The sequence below is a fragment of the Tamandua tetradactyla genome, chromosome 8, assembly GCF_023851605.1.
Source record: "Tamandua tetradactyla isolate mTamTet1 chromosome 8, mTamTet1.pri, whole genome shotgun sequence".
Taxonomy (NCBI): Eukaryota; Metazoa; Chordata; class Mammalia; order Pilosa; family Myrmecophagidae; genus Tamandua; species Tamandua tetradactyla.
In genome coordinates, this window is record NC_135334.1 from 20568923 (window position 1) to 20590682 (window position 21760).

General features: G+C 44.8%; 1 long non-coding RNA gene across 3 annotated transcripts in view; it reads left to right on the top strand.

Annotated features, from left to right (window-relative positions):
- The first annotated feature begins 12759 nt into the window (after positions 1 to 12759).
- LOC143644111 (uncharacterized) overlaps positions 12760 to 21760 on the top strand; it is a 44975-nt gene continuing 35974 nt past the window's right edge. For all 3 annotated transcript variants that reach the window (XR_013156517.1, XR_013156518.1, XR_013156519.1), the window contains exon 1: positions 12760 to 13005. This is a non-coding gene — a long non-coding RNA (uncharacterized LOC143644111). The remainder of the gene's footprint in view (positions 13006 to 21760) is intronic.

Genomic DNA, 21760 nt, shown 5'->3' on the forward strand with positions numbered 1-21760 from the left:
GTTAATAAAACTAAAGGGGCTGGTAGTCACAGGTCCTTTTGCTGCACTTAGGAAGTTTGCAGCATTATTGTGTCTCATTAGCTTTTGAGGAAGAGATCTGAGGATCAGTGGAGGGGAAAGTAAGCAGGAGGAATTTTCCAGCCAGCTGCTGAAGGCATCCCGGCGCCCCATCACGTCGCCCCGGGGTGGGGACAGGGGCTTCCTTCTTCCTCCGGTCCGGTAGCAGAGGCTCCAGGCTGCGGTTCGGGGCCTGCCTGGGTCCCAGGTCCTGCCCTCTCAGCATCCCGGGCCGACTCTGAGGTTAACAACAAGTGGCAGCCCCCTTCTGTCCTCGTACCAGCGGGACGCTCTGTCCTTCCAAGCCCATTAACACGGTGCCTGCTGAGCAAGGTTAATGGAATTGAGATGGAGCTGGCAGGAGAGAAGAGCCGTGGGGGACCACGCAGACCACCTGCCCGTCTTGCAGCTCGCTCTCCGCTCCCCAGCTCTGGGCGCAACCAAGGCATGCGTCCATCTGGACCTGTCTGCCTCAAAGCCATGGTGCAGAGGAGGGGCAGACAGCTCCCGAGGGAGGGGCGCCCTCTGTCTCCCACCCTCCATCTCCGGGACCCCAAGGCAGGGCAGCCATCAGCTCTGTCAAGGGAGCCATCAGGAGAGAAAATCAGGTTCTTATGCCTGCAGACAGGGTTGTGTGATTGCATTGGGGGTGAGGACAGAGGCAGGCTCAGTGAGCTGGAGCCTCTGTGTTTGCTAGGCGAGGTCTTGAAAGGGCAAGAGAGAAAGAGAGGTATCACACGGGGTGAGCCATGCTTCCATCAACCCGGCTCCTGGGAACCATCATTTATTCCTAAGTGGAAGGAAATGGCTCCGAGAGATGCAGATGGGTTTGAGGTCTGCTGGTGCATCAGATGCAGATTGAATTGGAGGTGGGAGGTAAAGCAGTCCCCCGTCTTCAGGGAGGATATGAGGTCAGTGGGTGCAAATTTCACGGACGAAAATGACACATCACGTTCTGGGTGGATTTTCACATCTGCTGATTTGAAAACAGTCAGTGCTAATCAGTCTGCTTTCCTGCTGATGAGGAGAGTGGAGAGACCCTCCTGCAGAGTCTCTGTGACTTCACTCTGTGACTTTTTGGGCAATGGCAGGGATGCATTGCTCAGAGCTCTGTGAGCCCAGAATCCTGACAAAGTTCACCTCACCGTATACTCTCCCTATAGTGAGGCATGTGCTGAGAGTACATGCATACAAAGCAGTTAGAACAAATCAGATGTCACAGGGAACATAAACGGACTCAGGTCCATTTATGACATGTAACATAGAGTTATTTCAGAAGCAATTTACACTGAATGCTAGGAAGGACTTCCCAAACAGGTATGAGATGATGGCAGCTGGTAATGGGAGAGGCTACAGAATCTTTTGCCCTGAAAATATTTACTTATAAGACTGTCACACCATCCAAGACAGGCATTCCTAATCTCTATCCCTGGGACTTGGCAGTTTACAGAGCATTGTCACACCTTTTTCATTTATTCTTGTGAGACAGTCAGATTTTGTTATGCTCATTTTGTAGATAAGGAAAATGAGGCTCGGAGGGTAAGTCAATCAAGGTCACACAGCCAGTAGATGGGGAGCTGGGGCCACAGCTGAGCTCTTTGGACACTTATTCTGGTGCTTTCTCCATATACCTGCTGCTGCCTCCCTCCTGCACTGGTGGCAAAGGACTGCCTTAGATACTTCTAGAAGGTCCCACTCAGCAGAGGGCATGGGAAAACAATGACCCATCTCAGGGCGCCTGCGTTCTGCTTCTTAGCCCAGGGCCCTCCCATTAAAACCGAAATTAAAGCCAGACCTGAGCTGCGGAGCTGGTCCTTCTGAAATTCTTCTTTGTGTGGGACTGTGTGGGCTAAGAAAGAGGCTGCAAGGGGCCAGCTACCTCAAGCAGGGGTGCCTATTGCCTCCTTCCTTCCAGATCTCGCAAGTTCTTTCGATTCCCTTTTGGTCATTTCCCAGCTAAATGGAAAAGATGAAAAAAGTGTACCTAAGTCTTGATTCACAGAAATTCGGTAGTTGTCGGGACTTGGAGAAATACTGAATTTGAAACTAGTGGGGGTATGCGTATGTGCCTCTGTGTGTGTGTGTGGTTTGGGAACAGGAAACTTCTGCTTCCTAAAGAAAAAAATAAAAGCTTGAAAGGGATTTGTTAAATCAACTACAAGGGCCTCTGGGATCTATATCTCTCTTATGCACAAACTCTTTCATGGTGTGCAAATGAGCCTGGAACACATGGATCCAATTTTACTCAGAAACTGCCTTACCTTCTAAAATCCAGAGAGGAAAATCACCAAGGGCTGAGTTTATTTTCATCTCTCTGTCCACACGCTCCCAGAAGCTTGTTCCCTCTCCAGCCTCTGGGGAGGTGACATGTTTGCATGTTTGAACCAGAGTAGGAAGCAAGAGACGTTCCCATCATGAATCTATCAAGCCCAGGCCACATGAGCTCCTGGAAAAAGTGGAACAAGGTACCTTATTTACCAAAAGAGGGGTGGAGTTCTGCTGGCCAAATTCAAATATTAAGCCTGGAAAATGGAGGATGGACCAAGGCAGGATCTTTCACGAAGTATTGGAAAAGATGGGACGGCACCTTTGTCCTTCTTTCTGTCTCTCCAGGTCTTCCTCTCACTCAGAGGAACCCCTGGGTCTTCCCCGACAGCCCACATTCTTAGTGGACATGGTGGGAGAGGCTTTGAGGTGAGAAACCCTAGCTCAGCCCATCCTTAGCCTTACCTCTAAAGATCTGTGGGTTAACACTGCAAATCGCTAAAGCTCTGGCCTTCTAAACTCTGTGTACCAAGACTAAACTAGAACAGGATTGTGTTTCTAGAAGATGATGGGGTGGCTGGGATGTTACTTTAGAAAGAAAAGGTGGCCAGGGAGGGTTCTTCTTCGGTGGTGACATTTGAACTAAAATACGAATGATGAGAAGAAACCAGCCATGAGTGGAGTCAGGGTAAGAGGGTTCCAGGTAATGAGAGCAGCGAGGGCAAAGGCTCTCAGGAGAGAATGGGATAAGTGTGCTCAAGGAGTGCTGTCATGAAAGGCCACTGTACTTGGGATTTAGTGGGTGATGGGGAGAAGGCATGGGATAACATTGGCGAGATGTCAGGGGCCAGCTCCTAGAGAGCCTTGCAGGTCATGGTGAGGGGTTTAGGAGGGATGGAGCAGACACCAGAAGGCCAATCAGAGGGTCACTACAGTTGTCCAGGCATGTGGCTATTGAAGGCTGATCTGGGGAAAAAAGGATTTGGGAGTTATTTGAGAGGTGAAACTGTTGGGACTTCCTAAAGGATTGAGGATGAAGGCTGAGGAGGATGACACTGATATTTCAGACCCCACGGGACATTTGGAAAAATGGAATTAGCCTTAATTTAGAGGAAGAAAACAAGGCTCAGAGAGGTTAACTTGCCACAGCCATAACCCAATTGTGGCAGGCAGAATGATGCTCCCTGACTCACCCAATGCAAAGATACCCACATCCTAATTCTGAGACCTGTGAACATGATGGGTTACATGGCAAGGGGGAGTCATGGCTCCAGCTGGAGTTAAGTTTGCTGACCAGTTGACCTTAAGACAGGGAAAGGATCCTGGGTTATCCAGGGGCCCCAACATAATCACGGGGGTCCTTCTAAGTGAAAGGGGCAGGCAGGTGTGAGTTAAGGTCAGGGTCAGAGAAAGGTGTGAAGATGCTACACCAGTAGACGATGTTACTTTGAAGATGGAGTAAGAAGCCATAAGCCAAAGAATATAGGTGGCTTCTAGAAGCTGGAAAAGGCAAGGAAACAGATTCCGCCCTGATGCCTCCAGAAGAAAAGCAGCCCTGCTCACACTTGATTTTAATCCAGCTAAATCCTGGACTTTTGACCTCCAGGACTGTAAGAGAATAAATCCTTGTTTAAAGCCATTAAAGTTGGTAGTGATTAGTTACAGCAGCAAAAGGAAACTAATACACCCATTCATTCCAAAACATCATTTGAGATTTCTTGAGGGTACCAGTTGCCTCACTTGCCCAATTAAACTCCTTTTAAAGGCAGAGCCAATCTCTCCTGTTCCTCATTTCCCATAATACCTAGTACAGGGCTGGGTAGATTGTAGGAACTCAATTCATTCTTATTGATTAAATTGTGAGCTCCTTGGAAACAGAAATGGAGAAGTGCAGTTTTTTTGTTTTGTGACCCTGAGTAAGTTACCTCCCGTCTTGTGCCTCAGTTTCTTCATCTGTAAAATGGGAATAGTATTAGTACCTACATCTCAGGTTTGTTGTGAGAATTAAATCTGTCAGTTAATACACATAAAACACTTTGAGCAGTGCCTGGTTCACAATAAGCTCTGAACAAGTGTCGGTTTCTGTTATTCCCTCCCCTTCTTCACCTGAAGCACTCAGGATAAACTCCTGGGAAGCAAGGACTCTCTCTTTGGTGCTATTTCTATTAACCAATGGGCACTGCTGGCGGGGGTGCAGAGAGAGCTGGTGTGCTGGGTGTCTGTCTGGCCTGTCTTTGGTTGTAATGACTGCAAGAGGTAGAGCTAGTTCATTCCACACAGCAAAGGGTCTCTGCCTTCCCAGGGGAGAGCAATCCTCTGAGCTCTGCTCCCAGGTGTTCAGACCAGACTGTTCCCTTGACCTCCATCACGTGCTCTCAGCCTCATCTTTTGACTGGAAGGAGAGAAAGCTTAGACTCTGTTTCTCAAGCCCTATTCCAGGAGGAGAATTGAAGCTCAGACTAGTCATATTGCTTTCCCAGGATCACACAGCATATGGTGGCTATTTCTGAGAATGGAATTTCTTGGAAAAATGCTGATGCCAAAGGTCATGCAGTTTCTCCAGCTCCTAAGGAGAGCATGGGGTATCATGACCCCACAATTGCCCCTCCTCTCCCTGGCTGCTGATTTCTTCGATGATGGGCTTGGTGCCTGGGTCTTATGCACTTTGCAGGGACCTCCAGAAATGTTTAATACTTGGAAAAAAAAAAAAAAAAGAATTGATGGGCCCCCAAGATGCAAAAAGAAAACAGCAAAATTAAAATTAATAGATGCTCGATTACGTGTCTACAATACAAGTCATCAAGTCGACTGCCACTTAACTCCTAGTTATATATAAATTATAATAAATGTGGAATGCATATGCAATTTAAGATGATTGATAAATTGCGGGGCCTCCAAATATCAGATTGAATAGACTCTATGGAGATGATAAAGTAACCCACCCCTCCCCATCTCTCCTTCTGAATTAGACGGCCCAAGAAGGCTCAAGGAAAGACAAGGAGAGACCCAGCTCTGCTTCTGTGTTTTGGACTAAAGAGGAAAAGTCTGAACCATGGTTCACCTCTCTCCATCAAACTTGAAGCAGCTCTCCCTTCTCTGTCTTCCAGGATGACAGAGCCATGGCTAATTTAAAGTGGTGGCCAACCCAGACATCACTGGGCTCAGCTTGTCTCCACTGGGGCAACGAATAATCCACATCAATTAAACAACGTTCAACAAATATTTATTCTGGGCCCCCTCCTTCAAGGAGGTTACTGTCTAATAGATAACAATCGCCTATAAGCTTTTCTTAGACCATAATCAGAGTCTCACAACCCCCCTAGGAGGGGACAGGCTTTTGTTTGGTTGATCCTCTTCTGGGGCTCAGAGGAAGCCACTCAAGGCCACCACTACTCACACCCCTGAGCCCTGTGCCAAAGGCGTCCTTCTTTCCCTAATACCCCAAGGTCTCTCCGCTGATGGTCGATGAAGGCTTTGCAGCCTGCTAAGGAGAAGCATCTGGACGGCTGTCTATGGCCCCTGGTTTTCCAAGAACCCTTGGGCTGAGCCCTGTGGCACTGTTGACCTTAGCAGGGCGGTCAGTCGAGCCCCATGTGGGGAAAGTGGCTGTGTCCAGCAGGCGGGTCATGGCTGCTGGCCTATTGCACTGCTCAGCGGGCTCTCCAGCGAGCTTCTGACGCTATCTGGAACTAATTAGCTATTTATTTCAGCCAATTCATTATGTTCTCTTTGAACCACGCTTCCCTTTTCCAGAGAAAAGTTGCCCTGAAATTTGAATGTTGCGGGCGAAATGTGCTGGAGGGTTGCATTCCAGAGCCAGGGAGGTGCCTCTCCCCTCTGCTGGCCCTCTCCCTCCCAGGGCTTTTCCTTCGTTGCTGCCTTCAGTGGGGGATGGATGGGCACAGTCCATGGTTTTGTCCCTGAAGCACAGGTTTTGCCCATCCTGTCTTTCAAGGTCCTAAATTACTCCCCACCCCCCTGTCCCCCCTCCCGCCCCGGGCCACCTCAGCAGCTATCTCCTGCAGCAAAGCATCCCCTGGGCTCCGTCAGGGCTTGCGGCTCTGCAGCAAATCCTTTGTCTCCCATCCCAATCCCTCCGGAGCCACCTTTCAATCATTCCCAGCACCCAGCTTAGCGCTGCTCAAGCCCTCCTTCTTGGCTCTGTCATCCCACTCACCCTGCCATTCGTCCTGCCCTGATCCTCTCATCCACGCCATCAAGCCCCCACTTCTCCCACGGCCACCCTAGATGAAAACCTCCCTCCTTTTGTCACCTTGGCTTAGCTCCTTCTCCACGTTGGCGTTTACCACCCAGTGTGCTTCACTGCCCCTACACCAGACGCTTTCTGACTCTGGGAAAGCTTAGGAGGTAAGGGTCATGGGGAGGTGGAAAGGACGGGGAGGGGTGCCCTCCTCTTTCCAGCTTTGACTTTGCTCAGGCTCTGGTCACGGTAGGATGGATGCCCTCTCCAAAGCAAGCTGAGGAAATCCCAGAGACCTCAGGTACCATGTCCTAGGTCTCTTCTCAATCTCTCCCTAACCCCAAAGTCACACACCAAAAAAGTGCAGCATCACCGCAGGACACCCTCTCCCTATAACTTCACTTGTCCTAACTTGGGACTGAGCCATGAGACCTCGGAAGAAATGGAGCAATCTTAAAAATACGGGTCACCAGCAGCACCCTAAGATGCCAGCGGGGGCCCACAGGCCCAGCCTCATGGGGATTCCTGTTGTCATGGCAACGGGTAGGCATCATCCATAGATGCAGGGGGTGGAAGCTGGAGAGTGCAGAGGGACACGGCATTTGGTCATTGTGGCTCTCTGTGTGGTGTGTCTGTCCGGGTGCCTTGTGCCCTCCTTCCTCATCTCAAGGGAGGTGGCTCTTCTAGGTGATAGGTGGGTGAGCAGGTGTCCTGTGGCAAGGAAGGAGGCCACACAAGGCTTCTTTCTAGCAGAAATGGTAAGGGATCAGTAGAGACCACAACATTGCAAATTCAGCCTATCACCCTGGGGTCTTAGGGGCACCACGAGACATGGAATCCAGAAATCTAAGAATTATCCCCTAAGCCCAAAGCCATGATCTATCTCTCTGGGCAGAGCCTGGCTGTGACAGTGTTACCGAGACCATGTTACAGGAAAGGCTTTTCCCTGGAAGCTGTCAACCTTAGAGTTAGGCTCGTGCCCCAACATCTGCCACTTCCTTAACAGCCTGTTTAGAGCTATCATTCATGAGCGTCCTAAACCCTTTTGTAACCTATTTATATTTTCAGGCTGTGACACCTCTTAGGGAAATGAGCTCCCTGAATTTATTACCAGCTACAGAGAGGAGTGTTTCCCTCTGATTTGTCCCGAGGAAACCATCTCACGTAGGCTCTAAAGGAATCCCCCAGCGTCAGTATTTTAAGATTTGGTGAGCTAAACTCTCTTCACCCTACATTTCCAACCTTTACGATATTGCACAATTTAATTTAAAAGATGAATATTTTGGAATGCTTACTGTGTGCCAGATGACTTTTTAGCATTAACTCATTTATTCTGTATAACTCTGGGAGGTGGCAATTATAATCCTTATTTCAAAGATGAGGAAACGAACCCAGAGATAGTTGCTGACTCATCCATGCAGCCAGTGCAGTGCAGGGCAGGGATTTGAACCCAGGACTGAAGAGGAGGGCAGTGTTTTCTCTACGACAACCAGCTACTTCTGAGCCTACTGGTCCCCTTGCTTGGCTTTCTAACCAAAGGTTCTCAGTCTTTTGAAGCTGTCCTTCTTGCTTCTAACTCCTCTAAGACTCCACATTCACTTGTATCTCTGGGTTTCCTGTTAAGCTTCACCGCGGGGTTCCTAGATATCAGACCACTGCGAAGGGTGACCTCTTCCCGCCTTCTTTGATAATCATTTAGCAGCCCTACCTCTTCTAGGAAGTTCCAGCAGCTATAGCTTTAGCCCACAGAATTGCCCCCACTCCCAATAATCTTGAGAGGCCAGCAGAGGAAGTTCATGGAGATGCATCTTGGGTCACCCTGATTTCACACCTGTGTTTGAAAACCTTCAAGGTCTGGGAGATAAAATCACAATTTAGTCATGTGGGGACCCTACAGGCTGACTCGTGCCTATGCTTCCAGCTCTTCCAACCTATCTCCCTACGTCCCTGTTCCTCATACTGTCCACTCAGTGATGTATTCATTTACCCAGTCTCTGTGCACCTCATTACCTCCAGCCCATTCTGCTTCCTCTTCTACTCTTCACTAGGCAAAGTCTAGCTCTTCGTCAAGTCCTAATCCAAATGCCGCCTCCTCCTGGAAGTCTTCTCGGATAGGCCTCACCTAGCACCTAGCACCTCTGGTCCACATTATGCTGTGCACAGCTGGCTGTTCTGCCTGGTCAGTGTCCCACCCCCACCCCCATCTGTGATGCAATGTTTGGTTCTGTGAGGACAGAACTTGATGTATCTCCTCTACTTTCACATCCCCCCACTGCCCCAAGCACAGATCTCCACTTGGCTATTTGAATTAATTTTCAGATGGGACCAGCCTTGGGGACCATGGTGGGGTCCCACCATCTCAGGTCCTGGGCTAGGTGGTCCAGGGGTTCCCAAGAGGGAAGGGCTGAGAGATTCTCCATTTCTTCCTCCTGTGCAGTTGGAGGGTCACTGGACTCTTTCTTAGCTAATCAGCGGATGGAAATGTAGTCGTCCCGACTGGGCCACCCAGTGCAGGAGGACTTCTCGCTCCCCTTCTCTCTCCAGAGCAATAAACAGAGTCGTTACCAGGTGCCTCTTGCAGCTTCCCGTGCTGGCAGGTTATTTATATGCAAATGTGGCTGTCTGTGGTTGTGGAGGCTCGTAAACATGATAACAGAAGCTTCTGTAGGGGCTGGGATGTGATGGAGGGTGGGGAGAGGCCCTCTAGCTTCCGCAGGGAGAGTTAATATGGGATTAGCCACAACCAATTAGATGGTATCAAACCCAAAGGGATCCAGCAGCTTAGCTGAACTGAAGATCAGGCTGAGGGAGGGGAGTTGTGATGTCAGGGAGGCCTCTGGCAGGGCTACAGCCCACCCCCAGGAAGCCCAGCTTCAGGGCAGGGTGGGTGGCTTTGGCTCTGATAGGAGCCTTGGGAAGGAGGGTGCTGACCTCCCACCGACTCCGGCATCGGTAGACACTGGCAGGAAGCATCCCTGCACAGGAGGGGCAGAGGATCCCCCCCATGGAGGCACTGGTGCTGCTTATGCTCACGGCCAGGTGCCTGCACATATGCCGACCCCAGGGCCAGCACTTCCTTCCATCCCCTTCTCTGCCTAGATGTCACCTCCTTGCCTGGGAAAGCCTTGTTTAGTCTGTCCCTGCTCTGGGGTCCCGTGGGGCTTTGTCCTCACCTCCAGCGTGCCACTTGTCACACTATTTGTTCCTGTGTCTGTCTCATGTCACAACTGCAATGGCTGGAAGACCATGACACCATTTCCTTTGTCTCTGAATCTCCAGTGTCTGTTCAAGCCTTTGGTACAGAGTAGATGGTCAATAAGTATTCATCAAAATGGTTTTTTGATGAATTTTACAAATAAATTTTACAAAATTTACAAAATTTACAAACTTTTACAAAGAAAGCCAAGGATAGTTAGGCTTAATTACTCACACTGCTTTTGTGATCTTAGGCCTGTTGATTCACTCTTTGAGACTCAGTTTCCTCATTTGTAAAATGAGGATAACACTTTATCCCGTGTATGGAGTTGCAAATCGCTTTTGCAATAAAGTTGGCTACATTTCTTCTTCCCATTAATGGTTTCCCTTCCCAACCCTCCAGGGCATCAGGCCACTGGCCAGATAGTCTCTGGACTCTCAAGGGAAGCCATCCCTGGGGGAGGTAATCAGGAAAGATGCATTCAGCCATCAGGAAAGCAGAGACTTCAGCCTGATAGAGAAGAGGCAGGAAGAGAGCTGTGGCTGCAGAGAAGGAAGGGAGAAAGAGCCGCCGCCTCTGAAAGCTTCTTTTTTATCATTAGAGGAGTCCCGAGAGGTAGCACACAGGAGGCAGCATTGTGTAGCCACAGAGAGAGAGCTATGAGCTCATTGTTGGGGCCGTACTGAGGGTCTGACTTCTCTTGCCAGACAGCAAGGAGGTACCAGGTGCCAGCTGACTCCCTGCACCAGGCAGGCAATCATCCTCAACCCGGCAGAGCAAATGTGGGTGAGACCACGCAGAGATGACTGCTGCTGCTCTCAACTTATTACAGAGGGGCCCACTGTCGGCCTCTCTGGGAGCCTCCCTCTCATCCACTCCCCTCCCCCGTTGGGGTCTGGCCGCTTCCGCACGCTGCCCCATGCACCTGTGGTCTGTGCCGAGACAATGCATTCTGCCCTGCCTGGCACTCGAGCTCGTCCGCACAGGCTCACGGGACACACAGGCTGGAAGGAGCCCTGCCAAGCATGAGGTCTGCGGGGCTCGCTTTAACAACGAGGTAAACGAGGCCTGGGAGCCACGTGATGGCCTGGATCTCACACCGCATTGTGTGAGTTGGCCCAGTCTGACTCTCGTTGGAGCTCGGCTGTGCATTTCCTTCAGCGCCAAGAGTGGGCAGTCCGGGCAAAGCCCAAGCAGGAGAGACCAGCAGGGGTGCTGGGCGGCAGGGATGCCATCAGGCTTCCTCCCTCCCTCGGATCTATTACCATGGGTTATGGAGATGTCAATTCCAGTTGGGGTGGACATATAAGTGCCCTCTGCTCACAGACCTGTGGGAACTGGCTGTTCCTAGCTAAATGCATCCTCTCCTCTATTCACTGAGTAGCCTCATCATCCATCTTGCCATCAACCCAGCCGGAAATCTGATGGAAATTCTCTGCTCCTTTCTCTTCTTACCTGGTCCCCAACTTCTGGTGACCTCAGTATCCCTTGAAGCCCACACATAACTTCCTCAACCCTTGCATTTCCCTCCTCAACCCTCCCTGCTGGACCCAGGCCTTTTAAAACAGAGAGGCAGACCGGCCTGGCAACTTCTTTCTTTTTTGTCTTAAAACACACAAAAACATCGTCAGTTCTTCCCTGTGGGTAAGGAAAGCCCAGACCTCAAAGATATAAAATCTCGGCCCACTTCTTAAGGAGGGAGTGGAGGGGGCAGGGGGAGAAGTGGAAATACCTTTCATTTTTTACTGAGGAGTCTACAATGGGGAAAGCAAGACACAGCTAGTTTCTCAAAAGGTTATTCTGCCACATTACATTCTTAATAAAACACCCCACAAAGTTCTAAAACAAATCTCATCATGTCTCACCTCAGCTTAAAATCTTTCAATGGCTCCCCATTGCTCTCTGGATAAAACCCAAGTTCCCTACTGCATAAAAGATGCATCATGATCTGGTTAAAAATTACTTCTCCAGCCTTGGAATTGCCCTCTCCTCTCTGCTGTGGCCAAACTGACCTAGACTTTATCAACATGCTTAACTTGCTAACATATAATGCTCTCTCTTGCTTGGTTTTGTAGACCCTCAGTCTGGAATGCATACAGCCTTTCCTTTACCTTCTTTCATCCTTCAAAACTCTGAGCAGTCGCCATCTCCTCGAGGAGGCTCCCCTTCCTTTGGCACCTGGACACTCGTCGCTCTGTATGGTAATTGCCTATTTTCTTGTTTCCTCCCTGAGGCTGGGGCCAGGTCTGCTCCTGTCTGTAGCCTCAGCCCTGAGCACCGGGCAGGCCTGGTGCCTTGGGAATGCTCCATGAGGTTAGGTGAATTCCAGCCTCTGAGTTGCCCAAGAAATCCAGAATCAGCCTTGCAACTTTATCTAGAGCACCACATAGCTGCTTTATCCTTGAAGTCTTAGTATTATTTAGCATAAAGATTAGGACTTGCTCAGCCCGTTTTATGAGGTTTATAGTTTCCTTTTTATCTATGGAATCACTTTATAAAGCACAATGCCGCTTCAGAGGCATTGGGCCTAGTTGCTTTTGAGGAGGTAGGAGACCTTCCCTGTTAGTGTCCCCACTGAGAACCACTGTCTAAGTCCAAGGCCTTTTCTTCTGCTGCTTCTTTTTCTTCTTCTTTTTTTTAAAAAATATTTTGATTGATAAATCTTCACAACCATACAGTCCGTACATGGTGTACAATCAACAGCTCACAATATCATCACATAGTTGTGTATTCATCACCATGATCATTTTTAGAACATTCGCATCATTCCAGAAACAGAAATAAAAAGAGAAAAAGATTCATACATACCATACACCTTACACCAACTTCTCATTGACAACTGGTATTTCAATCTACCCAGTTTCTTACCCTTTATCACTGCTATTATTTATTTATTTTTACCCTTATTTTTTTTTTTAACCCATCCTGGATAAGAGGAACATCAGACATAAGGTTTTCATAATCCCTTCTCTTCCGTTTCACCCTCTTCTCGATCATCCTAAAAAACCAGAGGAAAGCAAGAGAGGAAGGCCACGTCCATGGCTGTAAATGATTCTGACACGTGGCCACCCTCTGTTCCACCTCCTAGAGCTGAGCCAGGGGTTTCCATGGAGATGAGTTGCACAATGGCCCTGACACGTCCTCTGCAAGGCCAGTGGGCAGGGCCAGCCATGCGGAGCCCACCAGGGAGCCTGCCCTGCACAAGAAGTAGCTCCCACACCCTCCATGACAGCCCTGTTTTCCCCAATTGGCTGGGCAGGTCAGAGGGTCTTTCAGACACAGCCCGGTGAGGAATACATCCTTGGCACTGTGGGAAGGGGCAATAACTGAGGTGTGTGGGACACCCCAGGACAGAAGACCAGGATCTTTGGGATGGACATTCTCACAGCACCTTCTCCAGGAAGCATTCCTGGATACCCCACCCAACAGATATTACCCATAAGAACCTCAACATGATGGTCTCTATGGCATTTCCATTCTTTCCACTTCTAGGGCTCAAAACCTTCTCCACCAAGTCCAAATGGGGTTGGCAGCTGGGTCAATTCCATTTCTCTTCAGCTATGTCTTCTGTTTGAGGCCACCCCACTCTGGCCTCCAGACTTCAGGCTCTGGCTTCTCCTATCAACTTTTTGTATGAACGCCCAAGCAAAGCTTCCTTAAATTCCACTATCATCATATGACCCCACCACTCAAAACCTTCGGTGGCACCCCCTCTTCCTTACTTACTACCATCATATGACCCCACCACTCAAAACCTTCGGTGGTACCCCCTCTTCCTTACTTACTACCATCATATGACCCCACCACTCAAAACCTTCGGTGGCACCCCCTCTTCCTTACTTACTACCTAGAATCTGCATTACTCTTTACGGTTTCCAAGATCCTCCACCATCTAATCCTTCCTTACCTATTACCCAAATTTTCATCTCTTTCCTTTGGTTACCAGAGACCTTCATGCTGGCAAATCTCATGGCCCTTTTTTAGTTCTCACCATAAATGATTTCCTGAAACTCTCTTCTCCCGACATTTCCTTGGGACCCTCTCTCCCATCTCCCTTCCTAGCTTTCAGATTTCCCCTGCTTCTTCTCTTCTACCCAACTTTTAAATGCTAATATCTCCATTTTCTATCTTTGGCACTTTCTTTCCACTCTTTTAAGCTCTCCTTGGGTGACCTTATCCAACTCCAGAACTTCTGACCTATTTGCTGAAGAGTTCTAAATCTCTGTTTCTGTCTAGACTAGTGGTCTCCAAGGGGCTATGTGCTAGATGATTTCTTGAGGTCTAAGAAGAAAATATTAGATGATTTTACATAAAAAGTAAGAAATAAAGTGAGCTTTATAAATACTTAAATACTGTTGACACACATATTCATTACGAACAAATGCATATATATTGGAGAGAAAATGCTTAAAAATATTTTCTTGAAAGGGGTATGTGGCAAGGATTCCTAGCTATCCTATAATATCCATTTTCCTCTTCTTCCATGGTAAGTAGTAGAAATAAATCGTGCACAGCCTGCTGGGCTACTGAATACATTCTCCCATCTCCCTTTCAGCTAACTGCACCCTTGTGATCCATGTCTATGAGTGTATGCGATGGGTGCATTTCTTGGGGTTATACCCTTGAAAGGGGCTTGCCCCCCTGTTGCCCACTGCACTCTATCTACTGGCCACAAAGCAGTAGGCAGCAGGCCATCTTGGACATGCACGTACACCAGGTCAGGTAAGGACTGGGTCCTGGCTCCTTAGAGTGGCCACATCAGCCCAGATTGTTCACACTTATAAGGGAGAAGGAAATTTTATTTCATCAAAGCCATTGTTATTTTGGGTTTTTGTGACAGCAGCCAAATCTGTATCCTCTCCAATGTAAGTCACGCAGAGAACCCTGTTATAGATTTCTCTTCGGAGCTCCAAACCTGTGTATGCACCTGGCCCCTAGAAATCTCCAACACGGAACCATCAGCACAGGATGCTGGAGCCAGAGCCCATTGTGCCCTCCTTCCTACTGCAGTCAGCCTCTCCCTTACCCCTGTTTGGCATCACCGCATCACGCTCACCTGTAGCAGGGCACCCCAATGTCTCCTGGCTGAGCTGGAGAACCCAGCTGCTTGAGGGCTTGGAGACTGGGACTCTTCAGGCGTTAATCTTCTAGAAGTGATATCCTTTTTTGTTAAGCTAATAGAAGAGGAAAGAAGTTCTTTTTTTGTGTGTGAGTCACCAAGGGAGGCCAACAAGGACACGAGTGGAAGGATGCCTGGGAATCTCTGCCACACACTCCTATCTGGAAAATATTCTAGAGCACTTAAGCCCCAATATATGTGTATTGTTCATAATTAATATGCATGTCAATATGGATATTAAATATTTGTAAAGTTTATTTTATTCTTTGTTTCTAGGATGATGGAAAGAAAGGGTTGTCTTGGTACTCTGATGGGGGCAGAGGGTGGAGGCTTAATGTTGAAGGAGCCACATCCCTGGGCATGTGGTGAGACTCAGGGCAACCTGAGCTGCCTCGGGCCTGGGAAATAGAGGGCAGGACAGAAGTGGAGGCTTGTCCCTGCCTTCAGAGGATGGGAGGTGAAGAGCATCAGGAGATAACGTGCTGGTGTTTTCACCATGGGCACCACTGACAGGGACAACTAGGAGGGGTCTTTATAGCAAAAATGAAGCTCTGCAGGACCACAGGGAGATGGCCTTTCCCAGCCCCCTCGTGTCTAGGTGAGAACATATTGCTAAGTATGGACGAAGGAATGTGGGCAGAAGTGATGTGCTCCACTGCCAGGCCCCACCCCGCTCGCATCCTATTCAGTTTGCTTCTACACTCTCTCTTTCCTCTGTCTGCTGGCTGGAAAATGCTGGGGTGACTTGGAAGCTACAATATGGTGACAAGCAGAGGTGTCCAGCAGAGCTAAAAGGGAAGCCTCTGGGAGCACTACCCAATCAGGAACACCCAAACCAGTCTTTGTGTGAGCGGACATGAACTTTTAGTATGTTAAACCGCTGAGATACAGAGATGGTTTGTTACAGCAGCCAGCATTGATTTTCCTAGCTAACAGAGTCCTTGACGGGAAGTGAAGCAGAGGGGAGGGAGGGAGCAGAAGATGTGGTGTATGGTCTGGAACTGGCAGTGTGTGTGAGGCCTGCTGCAGGGACATCAGGAATATCAGATCTTATTGGCCCCCAAGTCCAGACAAGCTTTTCCCGTAACCGTCTTTTACTTTCCTTCTTTAAAGCTTCCAAAGAGTTAAAAAAATTTTTTTAGAGAATCTGTAGCTTTACAGAAAAAGCATGCAGAAAATACAGAGTTCCCATATACCCCCCCGTTATTAATGCCTTGCATTAGTGGCTTCCAAAGAGTCTTGTCCAAACATGCATTTCTTTCTCTTATATGTGTGTGTGTATATATATAAACAATTTATACTTTTTAATTAAAAAACAAACAAAAAACTAATTTAATATTCTGGAAGGTTGGACTATAAAATTTTAATCTGTATGGGTTTTTTTAAAATTAAACTTTCTGAGATAACTATGGGTTCATGCACAGTTGTAAGGTGACAATGAGATCCCATGTGCCCTTTCCTCAGTTTCCTCCATTGACAACATCTTGCAAAACTATAGTGCACTATTTCAACTGGAACCTTGGTATTGATACAGTCAATATACAGCACCAGCATCACAAGGATCCCTTGTAGAGGCACCCCCACTTCCCTTCTGTCCCTACCCCTTCCGTAACCCATGGCAACCACATATCTGTTCTCCATTTCTATCATTTGGTCATTTCAAGAATATTATATAAGTGGAATCATACTGTCTATAACCCAGCATAATTCTCTGTGGTTTCATCTAAGTTGTTGTGGGTGTTCATGGTTTGATCCTTGTTATTGCTAAGTAGCATTCCATGGCATGGATGTACTTTTTTTTTTTCACCAATCACCTGTTGAAGGATTTCTGGATTGTTTCCAGTAAGGGGGCTATTACAAATAAAGCTGCTATAGCATTCATGTACAGATATTTGTGTGAGCCTATTCTTCATTTCTCCAAAATAAATTTCTAGGATTGCAATTACTGGGCCATAAAATTTATTTTACTTTATTTTAAAAATAAAACTGCCAAATTGCTCTCCATAATGACTGCACCATTTTACATTCCCACCAGCAAGGCATGAGTGACCCAGTGTCTCTGCATCTTGGGCAGAATTTGGTGGTGTTCTTACTTTTTATTTTAGCCATTCTAGTAGGTGTGTAGTGATATCTCATTGTGGTTTTAATGCGCATTTCCCTAATGGCTAATTATGTTGAACATCTTTTCACCTGTTTATTTGTCACCTGTGTATCTTCTTCGATGAAATGTCTCTTCATGTCTTTTGCCCATGTTTCAATTGAGTTGTTTGCTTTTTACAGTTGAATTTGAGAATTCTTTATATATTCTAGATATTAGTCCTTTGACAGATGTGTGGTTTGCAAATATTTTCTCTTGCTCTGCAGCTTGTCCTATCATCCTCTTAGCAGAATCTTTCATGGAGCAAAAGGTTTTAATTTTGATGACATTCAAGTTATCAGTTTTTTTTCTTTTATGGATCATGTTTTTGTGTCAAGTCTAAAAATACTGCTTAGCCTTAGGTCCTGTTTTTTTTCTTATTATTTTTTCTGAAAGTTTTCTATTTTTACATTTTACATTTAAGTTGTGGCAGATTGGGTGTAGGGAAACACCTTGCAGACCTTGAGGTGCCTCCAAGTCCCCAGGCAGGGGGTGGGAAATAGTTGCCCAATTAGTTCAGAGGCTATAAGGCTGACTTACAAGCCTTAAGGTGAATGACTAGATAGCCAATTGCAATAGCTCATTTACAAGCCTTAATTTGAATGTTCATTAGGCCTGTCACAATAATTCACTTACAATCCCTACTTTGAATGTTTCCTAACCAATAATGTACCAATAACTCAAATCCCACCGGTTCCCTTTGTTCGATCTAAGAAAAACCCATGTGCCAAACGTGTGGCAAACATGCTGCACATCTCTCCCTTGGGCATGTTTGCTTACTCTTTGAGCATGTACTCACTTTCTCTGCAATAAGCTTTCCTCACTTGCTTATACTTATTTGTCTCATCCTTGAATTTCTTCTTGCGACAAGTCAACAATTCCAGAAAGGAGCTTCGGTAATATCTTTCTCGGCATAAAGAGAGCTCCAGCCACAAAATGTGCAAATACATTTTGAGCTGATTTCTGTGGAAGACATGAGACTTAGATCAAGGTTTTAGTGATTAAGGTTGGATCAAGGTTCTATTGATGGCCGGTTGCTCCAGCACCATTTATTGAGAAGTTATATATCCTCCAATGAATTTTTCTTTTTTTTTTGCATTTTTGTCAAAAACCATTTGGTGATGTTTGTGTGATTCTACTTCTGGGTTCTCTGTTTTTTTCCCATTAGTTGATATTCCTATTCTGCCAGTACCACACAGTCTTGATTATTATGGTTATTTAATCAAATAAATTGGGTAGACTGATTGCTCTCACTTTATTCTTTTTCAAAATTATTTTAGCTATTATATTTCCTTTGCCTTTCCTTGCACTTTAGAATAATCTTGTCTGTATTTATAAAAAACTTGTTGGGATTTTGATAGGAATTGTGTTAACCCTGTATATCAAATTGGGGAGAATTGATGTCCTTACTATGTTGAGTCTTCCAATCTATGAACATAGTATGCCTTTCCATTTATTTAGATCTTCTTTGATTTCTTTCATCCAGCATTGTGTAACTGTCAGCATACAAGTCCTGTACATGTTTTGTTAGATTTACATCTAAGTCTATATTTCTTTCTTTCTTTTCTTTTTTTTTTTGGTAATTATAAATTTTGGTGTCCACATGTTCATTGCTAGTATTTAGAAATGTAATATTTTGTATGTTTATCTTATATCTTGTCTGCTAAACTCACTTGCTGGTTCATTTTCTTATAGATTTCTTGGAATTCTCTACATAAACAATTATATCACCTACTAATAGGGACAGTTTTATTTCTTCCTTTCTGATCTTATGTTTTTTTTAAAAAAATCGCTTTTCTTGCCTTATTGCATTGGCTAGAACTTCCAGTACTGTGTTGAATAAGAGTGGTAAGAGTGGACATCCTTACCTAGTTCTCAGTTTTCAGGGGAGAGCATTCAGTCTTTCATGATTAAATATAATGTTAGCTGTAGGTCTTGTAGATGCTCTTTATAAAGTTGAGGAAGTTCTCTTCTATTCCTATTTTTCTCAATGTTTCTTTCATTACAAATGGATGTGTAATTTTTAGTCAAATGCTTTTTCTTCATCAATTAATATAATCATATGATCTTCTTTAGTCCATTGTAGGGTGAATTACATTGATTGATTTTCAAATACTGAACTAGCTTTGCATCTCTGGAATGAAACCTCATTTGGCCTTAGAGTATAAATCTTTTTGAATATTTCTGAATTTCACTTGATAACATTTTGTTAAGGATTTTTACATCTATATTCACAGATATTGATCTTTAGTTTTCTTTTATTGTCCTGTTTAATTTTAATATCAGGATATTACTAGCTTCATAAAGTAACTCAGACACCCTCCTCTTCTACTTTCTGTGTAGAATTGGTGTTACGTTATCTTTAAACATTTGGTATAATTCTTCAGTGAAGACATCTGGGCCTGGAGATTTCTTTTTCTGGAGTGTTTAAGTTACAAATTTAATTTCCTTAGGAGTTATAGGCTATTCAAATGACCTATTTCACTTTGAGTACATAGTAGTATTTTATTTTTTTTAAGGAGTTCATCCATTTTGTCTGCAATGTCAGATTTTTGCATGGTGGGTTGTTTGTTGTATTCTTTTATTATCTTTTTGATAACTACAAGGTCTAAATTAGTTTTCCCTGTTTTCATGTCTGACATACAACTTGTGTCTTGTCTCTTTCATTCTCTGTTAGTCTTGCTAGAAGTTTGACAATTTTATTGCTCTTTTCAAAATACCAGCTTTTTGTTTCATTGATTTTCTTTACTTTTTTTTCCATTTCAATTTCACTGACTTTGTTCCTATCTGCATTATTTTCTCTTTTCTTTTTGCTTTTTTGGGGGGGCATGGGCAGGCACCGGGAATCAAACCTCGGTCTCCTGCATGGCAGGAAAGAATTCTGTCATTGAGTCACCATTGCACCACCCTTTCTTCTTGTTTTGAGTTTATTTTTGCCTTTCCTTTTTTAGGCTCTTAATGTGTAAGTTTAGGCTATTGATTTAAGACTTTCCTGTTTTTCTAATGTGCTGATTTAGTGCTCTAAATTTCCCTCTCAAGACTGCTTTAGTTGTGTCCCACAAATTTTAATACTTTGTATTTCATTTTCATTCTGTTCAATGTATTTTCTTTATTTCCCTCAAGACTTCCTCTTTGATCCATGGATTATTTAGAAGTGCATTATTTTTCAAGTGTTTGGAGATTTTCTTTTTATTTTCCTGTTATTGATTCCCATTTGTATCCCATAGTGATCAGTAACCATACTTTGTATGATGTCACTTATTTTAAATTCTTCTCTGTTCAATTCCATTAACTTTGCTTTGTGTCCTAGTTTATGGGTTACGTTAGTACATGTCCTTTGGACACTTGAAAAGAATGTGTATTCTGCTGTTGTTAGGTGGAATGCTCTCTAAATGTGGATTAGATTCTATTAGGTGATGGTGTTCTTGAGTTCTCCCTTTCTGTTTTGTTGTTGTTGTTTAATTGTTCTATCACTTATTGAGAGAGGGGTATTGAAGTGCCCAACTATAATAGCAGATTTTTCTATTTCTCCTTTCAGTTTTATCAGTTTACATAACACATAATGTGCCACTCTTGTTTGATGCATACACATTTAGTATTGCTATGTCTTCTTGGTGGATTGAACTTTTTATCATTGCATAATGTCCTTTTGTGTCGCTGGTAATTTCCTTTATCATGAAGTATACTTTATCTGCAATTAATACAGCCATTCCTGCTTTCTTTCTTTTTTGGCATGGGCAAGCACCAGGAATTGAACCCAGGTCTCTGGCATGGCAGCAAAATCTCTGCCACTGAGCCATTGTTGCACCACCCTCCTGCTTTCTTTTGATTAATGTTTGCATGACATATATTTTTCCATACTTTTATTTGTAACTTGCCCATATTGCTACATTTGAAGTGAGTTTCTTGTAGATAGCATATAGTTGGGTCATGTTTTAATCCACTCTGTCAATTTGTCTTTTTATTAATGTATTTGACTATTTATGTTAAATGCTATTACTTATATGTTAGGGCTTAAGCCTGCCATTTTGTTTTCTATTTGTTTTCTTCTTTGTTTGTTTCTATTTTCTTTTACCTGCCTTCCTTTAGGTTACCTGAACATTTTTTAGAATTCCATTTTGATTTATTTATAGTGTTCTTGTGTGTATCTCTTTGAATAGCTATTTTAGTGGTTTCTCTGAGTATTATATTATGTAAACATAACTTATCATAGGCTACTTGTGTCATCATTTCACCAGTTTTAGTGAAGTATAAAAAGTTACCTCCCTTTATATGTTTCTCCTCCCTGATTTACAATATAATTGTCAAATATTTTCTTTACATACATTTAGAACTACATAAGAAAATATTTTATTTGTTGCCTCAACCATCACACATTATTTCAAGAACTCAAGAAAAGGAAAGCCTATTTTATTTACACTTATTTCTGCTTACCATGTTCTTTTATTCCTTCTTGGTGTTCTAAGGTTCTTTCTTTTATAATTTTCTTTCCATTTAGAAAACTTCTTTAGCTTCTCTTTTAAGGTAGGTCTGTTGGTGACAAATTCTCATAGTTTTCCTCCATCTGAGAAGGTCACATTTTCCCTTCATTTCTAAAGAAGATTTTTTTTTTTTTGGATGTAGGATTCTGGGTTAATAACTCTCTTTTGTTTGGCCCCTGAAAATTATTGTGCCACTTCCTTCTGTCCTCCATGGTTTCTAATGAGAAATTCACTGTCATTTGAATTGTTTTACTCTATAGGTAAAGGTAAAATGCTTTTTTTTTTCTTTTTTTTTTTTGTTGGC